General features: G+C 45.9%; 1 protein-coding gene across 10 annotated transcripts in view; it reads left to right on the top strand.

Moving 5' to 3' along the window:
- Positions 1-14492, top strand: part of DENND2B (DENN domain containing 2B) — a 136678-nt gene that overhangs the window by 34414 nt on the left and 87772 nt on the right. For 5 of the 10 annotated variants that reach the window (XM_039863516.1, XM_039863518.1, XM_039863520.1 and 2 more), the window contains exon 2: positions 6189-6277. The exons of 2 other annotated variants lie outside the window; for them this stretch is intronic. The gene's annotated coding sequence lies outside the window, so the exon portion shown is untranslated. Of the gene's footprint in view, positions 1-6188; positions 6278-6407; positions 7027-14492 lie in introns of those variants that run through there. 3 more of the 10 variants (XM_039863519.1, XM_039863523.1, XM_039863517.1) reach the window with 3 other exon arrangements.

Here is a 14492-nt window from a genome sequence, read left to right as displayed (position 1 = left end):
CATATATTAAAAATTTATTAATTGTACTTGGTACAGAACCCTAAACTAGGATTCAGAGTTAAGACTTAGTTCTTGCCCTAAAGAATGGAAATAAGCTGAATAAGCCTTGGTACACTAAAATGCAAGGCGGTGAGCACAGCTGAGCCTGGAGTAGTAGATCGTTCTCAAGAGTATAGGGGAGGAACAGAGAATCCAGTCCTGCCGAGGAAATCAAGGGAGATAGCATGGAAGAGGTGTCATAGTTTGAGCCCACATTCTTAACAGGTTTTCTCAGGTCTTATTCTGAGGGGTACTCCTTTCCCGGGCTCAAGATATTTTCTTGGTTGTATCATGGAAAAGCCATTTGAGTCCACGTTCCTCTTATTCTCTGTCTCCTTCCCCCCGCAACTTTGTACCCTATTTCTCCCATCCCAAAGCTTCAGTTATGAGATCTTGGTTGAGGTCAGAGTTCTAAGCCAAGTAAGCATGAGAAGTCCATTCTAGAAGGGTAAAATGATGCTTTTAGAAGGGGTCTTGGATATTGTCTCCTTGGTCTAGTTTTTCCTGGTCCCAAGACTGCATTTATGCGGCCCGTTGTTAAAATGCTCAGACTTAACAAGGGACAGTGGTCAGGGGCCTGTGGACTTGAGAGATTCCAGGAAGTTAGCCCATAAATGAGCATTATTATGACAGATGCTCCAAAAGACTGTATCGAACCACTTAGTACTTTGTGCCCTGGGAATCTGGACTTTGAGCTTCATATTGAGGGTTGTGAGCTGGGTTGTGAACTAGGGCTGGAAGTCTTACAGACCGCAGGAGAGTGTGCTCAGCCAGCACGAAGGTGTCCAGTAACTGCTTTACCACAGGATGGTGGGATCTAGGATAATTATAGGCTGAATCCCACACATTTCTAGTTCAGAGTATTACGGTTGGTGGAAGAAGGGTAGTTGGCAGGATGGGGGATGGGAGATGGGTGAGAGACAGGTGGGATTAGGGCAAGAGTAAAGACCTGGGAGAATTTCCTAACTATAAAATGCTAGGACTTGAGCATAGAATGGGTATTTCTCAGTTTTTCCAGAAAGGCTATGCAAGCAAAGTATGTGTAACAGTGGCCAAACACACTGGAGATTCTGCCAGATGTGGCTCTCAGAGAGAGGAGGGCTGGGATTGCCATCTGGAGGGAGGCATTTGTTCTGTTGATTTGAAGACCCTCGTAGAGCCCGTGAAGAGACTGCTTGATTTGCAGTAGGCAAATTGTCTTCCAAGAGAGCTTAAATATTGCCAATTCTGCTTTGTGAAGATGGCTTTGTTTCAGACCGATGGCTGGGAGTGAGTCTGGCAGAGCCTCAGTCCTCTTCCAGGCACTTCCTAGGCCATTTCCTAATTTCCCCATCCTGTGTTTGGCGCCTTTATTCTCTCTCCAGCCTTCCTTAGGCAGGAAGCCTGAATCGCCCATCTTTTCCTTCAGGAAAGACTGCCTTTTGTTGGTGACGGTCTTCTGTCTGATTCCGGAGCCCCAGGCCAGGGGCTCTGCTGAAGGAGTTAGATAGAGACTCTGTAGCCTTTGAAATGAGAATTTTCTGCCACTTTGGACTCATTCAGAAAGCAATGGGACTAGGTGACTGGGACATAACTGTAGGACTGAGTGACTGCAGTAGAATATTCAAACTAGAAGGACCCTTGAAGAACAGCTAGTTCCAAAAACCCTCTCATTATATGCAGGAAAAAGCTGAGGCCCTAATGGGTGCTTGGACTTACTCAAGATTTCACCACCCTAGAAACCAGGACCTGGGTTTCAGTCTGCTCTTTATGTACTCCTGGATTTTTAATTTTTTCCTTCTTAACCACATTGCCTCTCAGAAGTAGAAAAGGCAAATTGTAAAGCCCAAAAGGGTTCTCGTGAAAACCTGCCTGCTCACATGGCAGCCAGAGCCCGATGTAGGTGAACTGGGCAGGACACATGCCTGGCTCCCCGTTACTTGGGTAGACCTGGATGCCTTCAGTAGGGATGCTGCCAGACCCTAGTCTGGTGAGCACTGGGAGCTGGGCTCCCCGGCCGCATCTGAAGTTATATTGCATCTCTTGGGCGTTTTAGGATCCAACCAGTAGTATCAAAACAACAGCTTACTTTTCTTGGATCTTATTTCAGTCTCAGAGTAAAGAGTGACTTGAAAAGATTTTCTCTCTTCCTATGTTTTTAGGCACTGAATTTCAGTTGTTTTTAAAGAGACAAGAAAATACTATAAACTCTTTAAATGACCAAATCTAGAATCTAATTACCATACACAAATATATTCTCTTGGTACAGTATAAATCTATCTACTGAAATCCCTCATCTTATGGAGGGGACAACTGTTTCTGTTTTTGTTTTTTAAAGAGTCTTTTTCAATGATTCATTTATCCTGTACACATAAATCAATTGCTCACTCTGAATGAAATACTTAAGTGGATAGACCTCCAGGGATTCATGACTGTGGGGGAGGCAGGGGTGCAAGCAACAGTGATAAAATAATATAAATACCATATAAAGGCATCTTTAAACTGCTGTGAGTTTGCAGAGTAGGCAGACAGATTCTGCCAGGAGATCAAGAAATATTTCACAAAGGAGGTGTTAACTGAGTTGGGCCTTGAAGGCAACCAGATTTTGCTAGTTAGAGAAGGAGAGACACTTAGATAAAGGTAACAGCATGGCAGGGAGAGGAAGAAAGCAGTTTTCAGAGCATTGGGTAGTGCGCTGTGGTTTTGCCTCTAATGAGGTGGTGGCGGCAGGGGAAATGTGGGCAGGAGATGAAGCCAGAAAGGATTTCAGATTTTGTTGGTTGTGTATGTCATGAGAGGGGTTTGGACTTAGTCACACTGCTCTTACTGATATTTAAGCCTCATTATTTTTCCCCGAGACATTTTTCAGTTTTTTTTTTTTAAGTAATAGAAAAACATTTCAAACATTTTATACTCATCTCAAAATTATAAAACTTAAGGTGACTTTTTTAAAGTAAAAATTATTTCCTGTAAGCACAGTGACCTGTACAATAGAAGGGAGGGAAAGTTTTTGTCTCTAAGTGGAGCTGACCTGAGAGAACCTTCTCATCTGTGGGAGATGGGCCATTCCTGCATCCCACTTGATTTGGCAGTGACACTGCCGTCGGAGTGCCTCTGAGTGGGCACTCTGGCAATGGACGAGGCTATAAAACCCTGGAGCGTGTCCCCGGAAGAGTGAACTTACCAGAAAAGTTCTGGGAAACAAACTACAGGGAGACTTTACAGGAATTTTTGGTTGAGCCCATAGGCAAGGCACATGAGCAAAGGAGATGTAATTATAGTTTGTTAGTCTATGAAAAGACGCAATGATTGACATGAAACAGCTATTTAAGTTTCTTCTTCCTGTAGGACAGGAAGACATGGGTTTTTATGAATTCATTCAGATATTTATTGAGTGCCAGCTGTGAGATGGGCCTTATACTAAATGCAGGGAATATGGTAGTTGGAAAACCGTCCAGTTTGTCGCTTCTAAGGAGTCATGGAGGAAGACTGACATTAAGCAAAAAAAATCACACAAATGCACAGTAACAGATTATGGTGAGTGCTATGAAGGGCAAATCCTTATTTAGATCAAAGGATCGTGGAAGAGTTCTCTGAGGAGGTGAGAGGCAAGTCGAGGCAAAGCGAATAAGAATCAGCCACGCAAAAACTAGGGTGTTCCAGGCAAAGGGGAGCAGCCTGGTAAAAAGTATGGCAGTTTTATGGAACTATAAGACCTGTGTAGCTTAGCACAGAGAGTGGGATGGCAGAAAACATACTTAGAGGAGGCTGGGGAAGGATCGTGCTGGGCCTTATAGGTCCTGGTAAGAATTTAGATTTTACCCTAAGTGCAGTGGGAAGCCATTGAAGTGTATTAAGCAGGAAATGGCATGACCTGGTGTAAAAGGTGATCCAGACAGCTCTGTGGAAAATGGAATTGTGAGGGCAAGAGTAGAAGCTGGGGCAGTTAGGATGTTTTTGCAATAATGAAGGGGAGGTACTGGGGTGGCATTGGAGTTAGAGTTGCAGAAAAATGGACAGATAAAAGATATGTTTTAGGAGTAGAATTATTTGGAATTGGTAAGTGGATCGGATGTGGGGAGATAGAGATAGGGAGATGCAAGGTTTCCGGCCCAGTATGCTTGTGAGTTTCTCAACAGATACTAGACCACGTAAGACTAAAAGCACTATCCTTCCAGACAAGTCAGGTTGGTTTGATCTGAATCCAGCCTTGCAGCAGAGGGATTCAGTTGTCCTCTCTCTCTGCCCAGCTCAAGGAGCTCAGACACAGAAGCAGCACTCACAAATAGGGCCCTTCCTGTATATCTCTCCACTATGGACAGGCCCCAAGGAACCTCTATAACTCCAGCCTGCCACTAGGGGGAGCATGCCCTGCATTCTGCATCTGGCCTGGAGGGCTTTTTGAAGTTTCGATTGCTTTAGAGACTGACTTCCGACAGCTTCAGTATGTGGCCCTGGCCTCTGGCCCCTTATTCTTCTTGGAAGAATGCCTGACATATGGTCAATAAATCTTGGTGATAATATTAAAACTGTGAATACTATTTTAGAAATGGATGAGCATCACCTCCTCTTTCTCGGTATGGAGACTGGGCAAGTGGAATATGCGTTTTGAGAGTCCGGAGAAGAGCAGAGGGTTGCCTTTTGGAAATGGGAAGAGGGAGAAGCTTAGTGATTTGATGGTATTGAACTTGCTGTTCCATCCCGTCTTCCTTTGCAGACACTAGGGCCTATGAGGGACCCCAGAACTGGTACTCGAACAGGTTGGGCATTTCAGTATGTGAGTGGGTGCGCTCCCTTGCAAGTTCTGATTGCTTCTCTGAGCCGTAGTGTCCACCGCTTAGGACTCGTGCTATCTTGTCGTTTCCTATGTAACACTTTTCCTACTTTAGCTCCTGGCATATATTTACCTTTTAAACCCAAGTCAATTCAAATCATGTTTTGATCATTTTGTGCTGTGTTGGAGCTTAATAAAAAACACAGAGATTCTGCAAGGGATCACACTACATTGTCCCAGGTGTTTCTTTATGGTGAAAAGCAGCTGAAATGAAAGAAGTTCTTAGCATAGTGCCTGATTTAAGGAGAATGCTTTCACGTACATTATCTCTTTTTATGCTCATCCCAGCCCTGTCAGTTGTGTTAGGTTTTCTAGGTAGAAAGTAGAGGTTAGAAGACTTGCCCAAGGGCACGTGGCTAGTGGTGGAGCCAGACACTGCCAAGGTCATCTGATTCATGCTTTGCCTGGTGCTCCTACAACTACTCTGCTTACTCTTACGGAAGAGAACCAAAAAGTTTGGGTACTATTTCTAGATCTGTTATTTTCTGGTTTTGTGACCTGGGGCAAGTCATTTGACTTCCCTTTCAGATTTTTTTTTTTTTTTTTAAAAGAATTTTTAAAATCAGTATGATACCAGCCCTAACTTTCAGGTCTACTGTTTTGATCAGATGAGTCAAGATTTGTGAGAGTATTTTGGAAAAGTGTAAAATAATTTATAGCTATAGGGCAGGACTTTTTTTTTTCTCTAATTGGTGCACCAATACTTCCATATCTCATAGATGCTGTTAAAGTCTTCACGCTGAAAGGATGGCTTTCAGGCCTACCTCACCATGACTCAGAAATATTCTCACATTCCCCTGGAAACTCAGCCTTATATTTCATAACTAGTTATCAAAAAAAGTTATTTTGAAGATCAGATGGCAGTGTGCTTTAGTGGAAAGTACACTGGACTAGGGGGCAGTAGACTAGTCTCTATTCTTTGTTCTTTGACTGTGAAACTAGCTTCATAATTGTGAACGACACATTTGATCTCTCTGGGCCTCAGTTCTCTCATCTATATAATGGTGATAATAATATCTGTCCAGTGGATTTCAAAAAGTTTTGAGGCTCAAACAAAGTAGTGCATGTAAAGGAATGTTACAAAGCAGAGGGTAGGGGAGGGAGGATTAAACTCAGAGGGCCTACTATGTCCCAGGCATTGTACTAGCTCTGGAGCAGGAGTAATATTACCGTCTGTGACAGCAGCTCACAGAAAGCCTGGGCTTTAGCTGTAGGTTCATAACAGGGTGAAGAGATGAAGCTGTATTTGTATCATCTTTGTTGCTTGGGCAATGACTCTGGACTTGCCTAGGACTCTTACCGGTCCTGACCTAGTGTCTTTCCTCTCCTTTGGCAGGAAGATGAGAGACTGCTTGGACACCAGCACTAATACCATGAGTCCCTGCACTGGTTAAGGCCATCGCCAAGACCTGGGCAGGCAGCAAGGTAAGCAGAGAGGCCAGTCTAGGTGAACTCCTGGGATATGAATGCATTTCCGTCTCAGCTGCTGCCCGGAAAATCCCAAGTGCACAAACAAGTCAAGGCAATGCATCTGGGTCCTCCTACCCGCGCTCCAGGACCCAGAGGAAAGGCTTGCTTCCCCTCTAAGTGCTCCAGCTAGCTCCCTCCCCCTGGCCAGGATTCTTCCAAGTTATAAAAAATGAGACACTGAGACACTGGAGGGGAGGGAAACAAGTCCACTCACTGTCTTCTCCATTCTCCCCTCTGAGCTGTTCAAGCAAGTTCCCAGGAGCAGCCCAGAGCCCTTGTTTGACTGGAAGGGAGGTAGGAGGAGTGGAATGCGTGCAAAAAACCCCGAGTTGATCAAAAGACAGTGCTGTCTCAGGGAAGCCTCCCAGAACTGAGTTGAGGGGGGGGGCGGCAGGGAGAAAGAGACCGCGGGCAAGAGGGAGGAAGGGAGGAGGGAGGAAGGGGGAGGAGAGCGCAAGCGAGAGAGCAAAGCTAGTGCTGGCGAGAACAGGGTCTCCATGACAACTGGCCTGGCCGGCTAGCAGCGCTCTGCTCATTTGGCTGGAAGGAGCACCACGAAAGGTCAGAGGAAGGAGCTGTGAGAAGCTCACAGCAGGTATCAGAGCTTAAGCGAGTGGATTTGGGGGCCCTGGGCTCCCTAACAGACTGTGGTGTGAGCCAAACTGCCGAGAATGGAGTGGGCAGGAAAGCACCGGGACTTTCAGGTAAGGTCAGCTCCGGGCTTGGGTTGTTTTTTCTCCTTTCCTGATCGTAGTCTTGGGCAGTTCTGTGGGAAGCAGGCGAGTGTCTGTGCTCTCTGCTCAGGGTTTGGGGCTCAGCAGTGATGTCATGCTCCAACAGTTGGATTCTATTAGCTTAAGGAGGAGGGAAACAGCCAATTTTCTTGACTTTGCAAATCTAGCTGATCTCATTTTTGCTGAACCTGAAGTGTTTCGACTTCACTATAGAAATCATCATCTTTTTTTTATTTAGAACAAAGTCTTAGGATATTTTATCGGAAGAGTCTTTTATATAGGAAAAACAAGTTATCATCACTCCAGTGTTGTGTTTGTCTTTCTTACACGGAAATCCAGTGTCTTTTGAGAGGCTTGGTTTGTTCTAGTGAACACTATCTGTTTTGTCTCTTGGTGCTGCTATGTCTGACCTGTAATAAAAAAAAAAAAAAAAAAAAAAAGCTGATTAACTCAGTGAGAGTCTGTGGTGAGTTCCAAGTCTCTCTGAGCAGCTATTAGGACAGAGGGACTGTCTTAGGATTTCTGAACTGGGGTTGCTGTGTGTGTTTGCGCCTGTCTCTCCCAAGTTGCTTGGTAAGAAGCAAGCTGTCCTCCCTCGTTAGTAAGGTCCATCATAGGCGTTCCTTAAAGTTATGTCAGGGGCCGGGGGGCAAGTGGGGACAGGTTTTGGAGTTGGGAGCCATGCAGAGGTTTCTTATCCAGATATCTCAGAGTGAGTTCTCAGAGGCAGCTGCTAAGCACTAGGCTGCCTGAAGAGACGTGAGGTGCTGGGGTTGTGCCGATGGAGTCCTTGGGTTAATATTTTAACCCGATCTCAGGGCATGCAGTGTGCATACTATGTACTCTTACTCTGTCCTATGTCTTAGTAAAATTTGTCCTGCCCTAGCAGAGTGGTATATAGTGAGCTCAGTGTGGTCTAGGGAGAGGAGGCCCTTTCAGAAAGGCACTTTCATAGGTGATGGGGTAGCTAGGTTGTCAGTTATCTTACTAGGAGGATTAATACAGTGGTCACTCTCTGCAGTGGACCCATCAGGAGATATGCTTCTGCTTCAGCCATGTTATATCTTAAACTTACTCCTGAACCTCAGGCAACTTTGGTTTCTCTGCAGGATGAAGGAACAGCTGCCGTCCTGGCTCTTCAGTTTTCCTTCTTGAACTTTCTGAACAGAATGCCTTTTGTTTTCTGGCAAACAATGAGGGGGCCTTCTGATTAACTTCGGGTCAGCTTGCCAGTGAAAGCACTGGCCATCCCCAATTTCAGCTCCCTGAATGGGTACATACATGCATGAATGTCGTGGCCTGAGGGTCCATGAGGGTGAACACAGCGGTCCTGGACCACAGATGGGCCACTTTTGAAATGAGGGCTCCTTTTACTACACTTTTGCTTGGTTGAAACCTCTGTTTTACTGGGCATAGCACTGTTGGTTGGGATTAAAGTTGGAGGGAGGGAGGAGGAGGCCTCTTTGAGTTAGTGGGCCCTTGGGTGGGCAGTGCAGACCCGGGGTCTTAGTTCCCTTCCACTTACGTGGATGTGGTTGGGGTTCCTCTAATTCTGTCACCTCCATATGTGGGAAGAGGCCAGCAGATGATCTTTCTTTTGGTGTTGGAGAAGGAATAATGGATTTGGGGTTAGGAGACTTGAGTGCATGGCCAGGTTCTCAAGGTAGCCATGGGCAAGTCCCTTAACTTATATGACCTTCAGCCTTATTAGCTGTGGGATGGAAATAACGATAAAACTACTTCACAAGACTGTTGTTGGGAGGAGTGAATAAAACAACTTCCATGGAAGTAGTTTTAAACAAGTTAAGTTCTATATAAGATAAGATGAATCGAAACTTTGAAGGATGGCCTAAACTCTCTTCTGGAAAGTTACTGTGTCTCTCTGTTCTGGTTTCACCATTTATAAAGTGCCCTCTTCTCTTCTGCCTTTACAAATAAAAAATGAGAAAAACCTTAAAAGACTTCTTCAAGATGTTAAAGGGAAAAAATAGTGCTTTCTTTGGGTTGGGAAGTTTAGTAAACATGGTTTTTCTCTGTAGACTTTGAGCCTCATGAATGATCCCTCAGAGATGGAGCCTTCTTTGTCACCTGACTCATGTATTTGAGTAAAGAGGAATGAGGTTCCTGGAGACCCTTGGCTGTTCCAGTGTCCCACAGCTACCTGGAAGTTATAATGCCATAAATTTTAGTAGCTGGGAGAGAGGGTGCTGCTTGCCCAGGCTTGTTCTCTCATCCTGCTAGGTTCCGCTGGGGAAACTTTTGAGAGGGCAGAGAGGCCTTTCTCCTCTGTTTGGGATTTGAAAGGCAGAGCTCTAACTGGCAGGAAGACTTATTGCTCTGAAAGCCTCCTTGGGGGCTGGGCATCTCTTTCAGGAACTTGTGTTGCTTCAGCTTAGAGGGAAACAAGAAAGAAAGAAACAAGGAAGTGGTAATTCCAAGGGCAGAGATACCTGATATGCCGTGGGACAGCGCCAAGGAACAGAATTGCAGGGGAGGGGAGACTCCAGCAAGGGAATCCCAGATGTGTCCTCAGGGAATCCACAGGGTTTACAGTGTACTGGGTGAGAACACCTGGGGCCTCGGCTTTTGTTTTCAGAGAGGAGAAAACCTGCCAGCCATGCCCTGGAGTGGTGTCTGGGAAAAAGCCCCTGAAAAGACCCAGAATAGGCAGATTAAACAATGACAGAGCCCTTTTTCCAGGTGAATCGTGTTGTACAGCAGCTTCTACCTCTAAGGCCTGAAGAAGTTGTCCACAGTTTAGGTTGGGGCTGCAGCTGTTCCATACTCTTTGTCGATCCAGCTTCCCAAGCTGAGTCACAAATTGGATCTCTCCATGTTCCTTAAGGATTAAAGAGTAACATTCCTGTTCTCACTCCCTCTCTCCCCCTTCCTCTACTCTCCTTCCTGTACACTCCCCCCATCCCACCCCCCACCCCCGTCGGGCTCCCTCTCTCTAAAATTAGAATGATCTGTTACCCAAGGAAGTTGAAACTTTGAAATACCTTGGAGGATAGGCCAAGAGCATCCTCACACTTTCCTGGCTCTGCCCTGTCCCTGGAAGAGGAAGGGCTTGAGTGCACAGTTTGGAGGCCACCCCACCCCACCCCCCCCCCCGCCCCCCGCCGACTCCAGATATCATGGCCGCACTGCTGGCCTGGAACTCAGAGAGACTGTGCTCCATTCCCCACCTCGTCTGATTCTAAGAACTCTTTGGGGAGGTCTGCCCGGCCCCTGAGAGAGGTCGCTTGGTTTGAGTCCCGGGCCTTCCAAAGCACTTCCCTGCAGGCCAGTGGGGCTGCGAGACTGAAGCACATGTCTTCCTTTTGTTCTTTTAGCTTTTACCTAAGAGATGCCTGGTTTCTAATGTTGGGCCCAAGTGAGTTTTCTGAGGCAGCCAAGCAAAGGGAGCATGTATCTGAGCCTGCAGGAGGCCAGGCAGCAGCCCCGGCAGAGCTCCCTGGCTTGGCCTCCCTTCTGTGCTCTACACTGGCTGAGGAGGAGAGATGCGCAGGGCAGGCTGGGGGGAGGGGGAGGGGAAATCTGCTGGCAGATAATTGAGTTCTTTGAGTGAGAGGAACCATGGAAAGTGGAGAAGGGGCCAGGAGGGCATGAAAGAAAAAATGACCATCTGCAGGGATTTCTTTTCAAAGCCTGTGGGAAAAACGTGAATTAGCGAGTGTCTTCTTCTGGGGGCAGGAGGGGACTGGGACCTGTGTCAGGGGGGACATCTGGTAGGTGGGAAATGCTGCCGTTGCATCTGTCTTAGGGAATATGCCATATAATATTGTCTGATAGAAAAATCCTGTGGTCTCTGTTTCTCATAGACCCTAGAAAACTGGTGTGTGTGTGTGTGTGTGTGTGTGTGTGTGTGTGTGTGTCTGTTTTGAGGGGAGAGGAAAATGTTAAATGAGTCTAGACTACATTATTGAAGGATTTTTCCTAAGATCCCTTCTCTTATTTTTTTTGGCTCTGATACACTGTTGAGGGGCTGTTGAAATTATCACAATGTTCTTCTCATCTAAAAACTAACTGAATGTTGTTTCCCTATAAAGGATGAATTATATGCAATTAGGGTATGAAACTTTCTTAACCAAAGTTGACCTGTTCTGTTCCTAAGGGTTCTGTTATGATGCCAACCCAGGTTTTCAAAGACCCAGACTCTTCTGTGTGACTTGTCACGGCAGGGGTTTGTATGTGTGCTGGAGATTGACTAATAGGAAGCAACACAGTGAATGAAGGACTGTTTGGGAAAAATGAGATAAATAGAAGGTTATGGGAGTCAAGATCGGAAGCAGTAGGAACACTATTAGAAGGAAACAGGAGAGAGTCCCTGGGCAAGAGGACTGGGGAGAGGGTAGTTCTCAGGGGCAGCAGGGAGCATAAATAGGAGGGGGTACCTGGGTGGACCTAGGAGGCCTTCACCATCAGCAGAAGGCTGAACCGCCCCCAGGAGACTCAAGGAGACAGCGTTGTGTAGGCCCTAACAAGCCTCTGGAGAGCAGAGGAGGGTGGGGGTGGCTGGCCTTGGGGTTAATACCTCTGTTCATTTGCTCTTGCGGTTGGCAGCATCTCTAGTGCCCATATGTTCTCTCGGTCTGTTCACCCATTTAGTCAGTGAGAGAGGATCTGGGCCAAGACCTGGGCAGTATCTAAAAAAGTATCAAGTGTGGGACCTATCCCATATACGCTGTATTCAGTGTTGTAGTGTTTTCCTCCTCGGCGTGAGCCTCTGTCTGTGTGATAAACAGAGAAGAAACATAGGCCTGAAGTTGGGGGTTTCGATGGTAGGGTTAATGGTCATCTCATGCTTTGGGCTGGGAAAAAGGAGGAGGGTCCAACTCTTAGACGCTGGTTTAAAGCATTGTTTGAATGATGGAAGAGAGCCAACTAAAGGACTGGAAATGTGAAGAGAGTGAGGGTCCTGGGCCTGTGTCGAAGATTCTCTGAGAGTGTCAAAGGATGGGGTGTCTGAGGCGGGGATGGGAAAGGGGAAATGGGAAAATTGGAAAGAAAACTATAAAGTCATCTAGGTTTTAGAACTCTTGCTTTGTTGGAGGAGCTGAATTTCAGTGTGCTCACTTGTGCCTTGAACACAGTCTCCCTTACGGAGTTCTGATAACTGAGTTTTATAGATTGCTTTTAAACATGTAGACCCGTGATGTGTTTGTTCAACTGTCAGTGACAAGTAGATACTCAGTGAGTGTATGACATTGCCTTAGAGCAGCTCTGATGGAACCATTTGCACTTAATGTGAGTATTTTATATTCAGAGTCATACAGTGATTAAGAGCTGGAGCTCAGGCACCTTATAAGCCTACATTTAGAACCTGACATTACTATTTACTAGCTGCATGACCCTGGGCAAGTTATTTAATCTCTCTGAGCCTCAGTTCTCTGTGAGGCATCTGTAAAATGGATATAATAATAGTACTTAGCTTGTTTGAGTTTGGTGAGGATACAATGAAATGATACTGTAAAGCTCCCAGCCCAGTGCCTGGCACATAGTAAATATTCAGTGCTTCTCTTTATTATTATCAGCTTAGAGAGTAAGACTAGCATCTCCTAATGACGTTGGGGTTAATATGCTAGGAAAGTAGGAGTTTCTGATTTGCGTTTTATTCATCTTTCCGTGAAGATCCCAGAAGAATCTCTGAGGTGGTTGTTCTCCACCCAGCTTCACAGGCTCTGCTTTACCTTCCTGTAGGATGCTCACCCTTCACAGTCAGGGGAGACTTAGAGCTGCCTCTTGCCTGCCCCTTTCCTGCAGGCCAGCCTAGGCCTTTTGCAAACTATTTTTTAGTGCTCTGGACACAAGCTTCCCCAGCACTCCTTCCTCCACTTCCATGAGTTCTGTCTGTGTATCCTTCAAGACCCAGCTTAGAGCACAGGCTTTCAGCCAGCTTTGGAGTTTTTTAGTCTGGCTCTTCCTCTTATATCTGTGGACCTCCGGAAAATTAACCTCTGTAAACCTTAGTGTCTTCTCTAAATTGGGAGTAGTGTTACCCATCTCAGAGATTTGTTGTAAGGGTTAAATGAGTAAATTTATATAAAGCACTTAGCTTAGCTCCTGGCACAAATGCTCTCAATAAATGTTAGCTGCTGTTGTGAGATCTCTCCGGCCTGTGAATTTCTCTGCCTGCATACAGCTGTAGAAGGAGCCCCAGCCAGGTAGTCAGCAGATCTGAGCTTTAGTGCTGGCTCTGTCAATGACTCGCTGGGTGACCCTGGGGAAGTGACTTGGCTTCTCTAGGATTCAGTTTCCACTTCTAGAAAGTGGGAGATTGGAGTGTTTTCATTGACATTCTGACTTGTTTTTCCAGCTAGATTCCCTGAAGTTCTATGAAATTAAGTATAATATTTTATACATTTTATTTTCCCAAGTCGGCTAATGTATAGAGTTTATGCTTAAAAAATATTTGAGTAACTTTTTTTTTTTAACCCTGTTACCTGGATTCTAGGAAGCATTTCTACTTGGTTGTCATAACTTAGAGAGTGCCTACTTGTTCTTAGATGCATAGGGCTTGGTTGCGACAACTTGCAAAGAGGCTCCAGCCCCTAGTAAGCTAGAAAGCCCGCTAGGTCAGAAAGAAAGCAGGTGGGTTTCACTTGGAACCCCTGGGAAAATTTTGGTCAACAGATGTGTGGGGCACTTATTTGTTCTGCTGTACAGACTGAGACCACCTCTGTGAATAAATACTGCCATCACTGTTTCCTTCTCTCAGTGGAGAAAAATGGCGGTATTTTCTGACAGACCTTCCTTTAGAGTTTGGAGAGAGCCATTTGTGCTCAAAGACGCACTTGTGTGTTAGGGGAGGAGCCATCCAATGAAAGAGTAATGTTTAGAGCCTGGGCTCTGGGGTCAGAGTGTTGGGTTCAAATTCTGGCTCTGCCACTTATTAGCTGTGTAACCTCAGATAAGCTACGTAGCCTGTCCGTGCCCCAGGCCCTCTTCTGTAAAATGAGGGTGGTGAGGCCTAAGAGTCAAGTGCTTAGAACAGTACCTTGTTTCTAGTGCTGAATGTAATGTGGACAGTTGTACTTATTATTCCACTGTAAGCCAAGCAGAATTTGTTTCTGAGTGGCTAGTCTGTCGGGTTCATTCTGCTGAGAAACGTGAGGTGATATCCCCTTCCTCTATGTCGTGCGCAAATACCTAGTATCAGCAGAGCAGTAATAAGTGTCCCCCAGTCAGTGCATAGATCATAGCTCTTGTACCTAGCTGTGGTAAAGGAAGACATAAACCAGAGGGGGAATCTGGCTGAACCAAAGGAGCATCTGGATTGAAAGGCCTCTCTCTGACGAGTAATGTATATTGTATGGCACTGGGGTAGAGACATGGCAGAGCCCTGTGTAAAAGAGCAAGATGGGAAGTGGGCTAAGGGAGAGTGTAAACTCGGAGACAGAGACAGCGAGGTATGAAGAGGGGCGAATATCTCT

Source organism: Pteropus medius, unplaced genomic scaffold (assembly GCF_902729225.1).
Source record: "Pteropus medius unplaced genomic scaffold, Ma_sr-lr_union100, whole genome shotgun sequence".
NCBI classification, from domain to species: domain Eukaryota; kingdom Metazoa; phylum Chordata; class Mammalia; order Chiroptera; family Pteropodidae; genus Pteropus; species Pteropus medius.
Note: the sequence above shows the minus strand (reverse complement) of the source record. Positions and strands in the feature narration are given on the sequence as shown.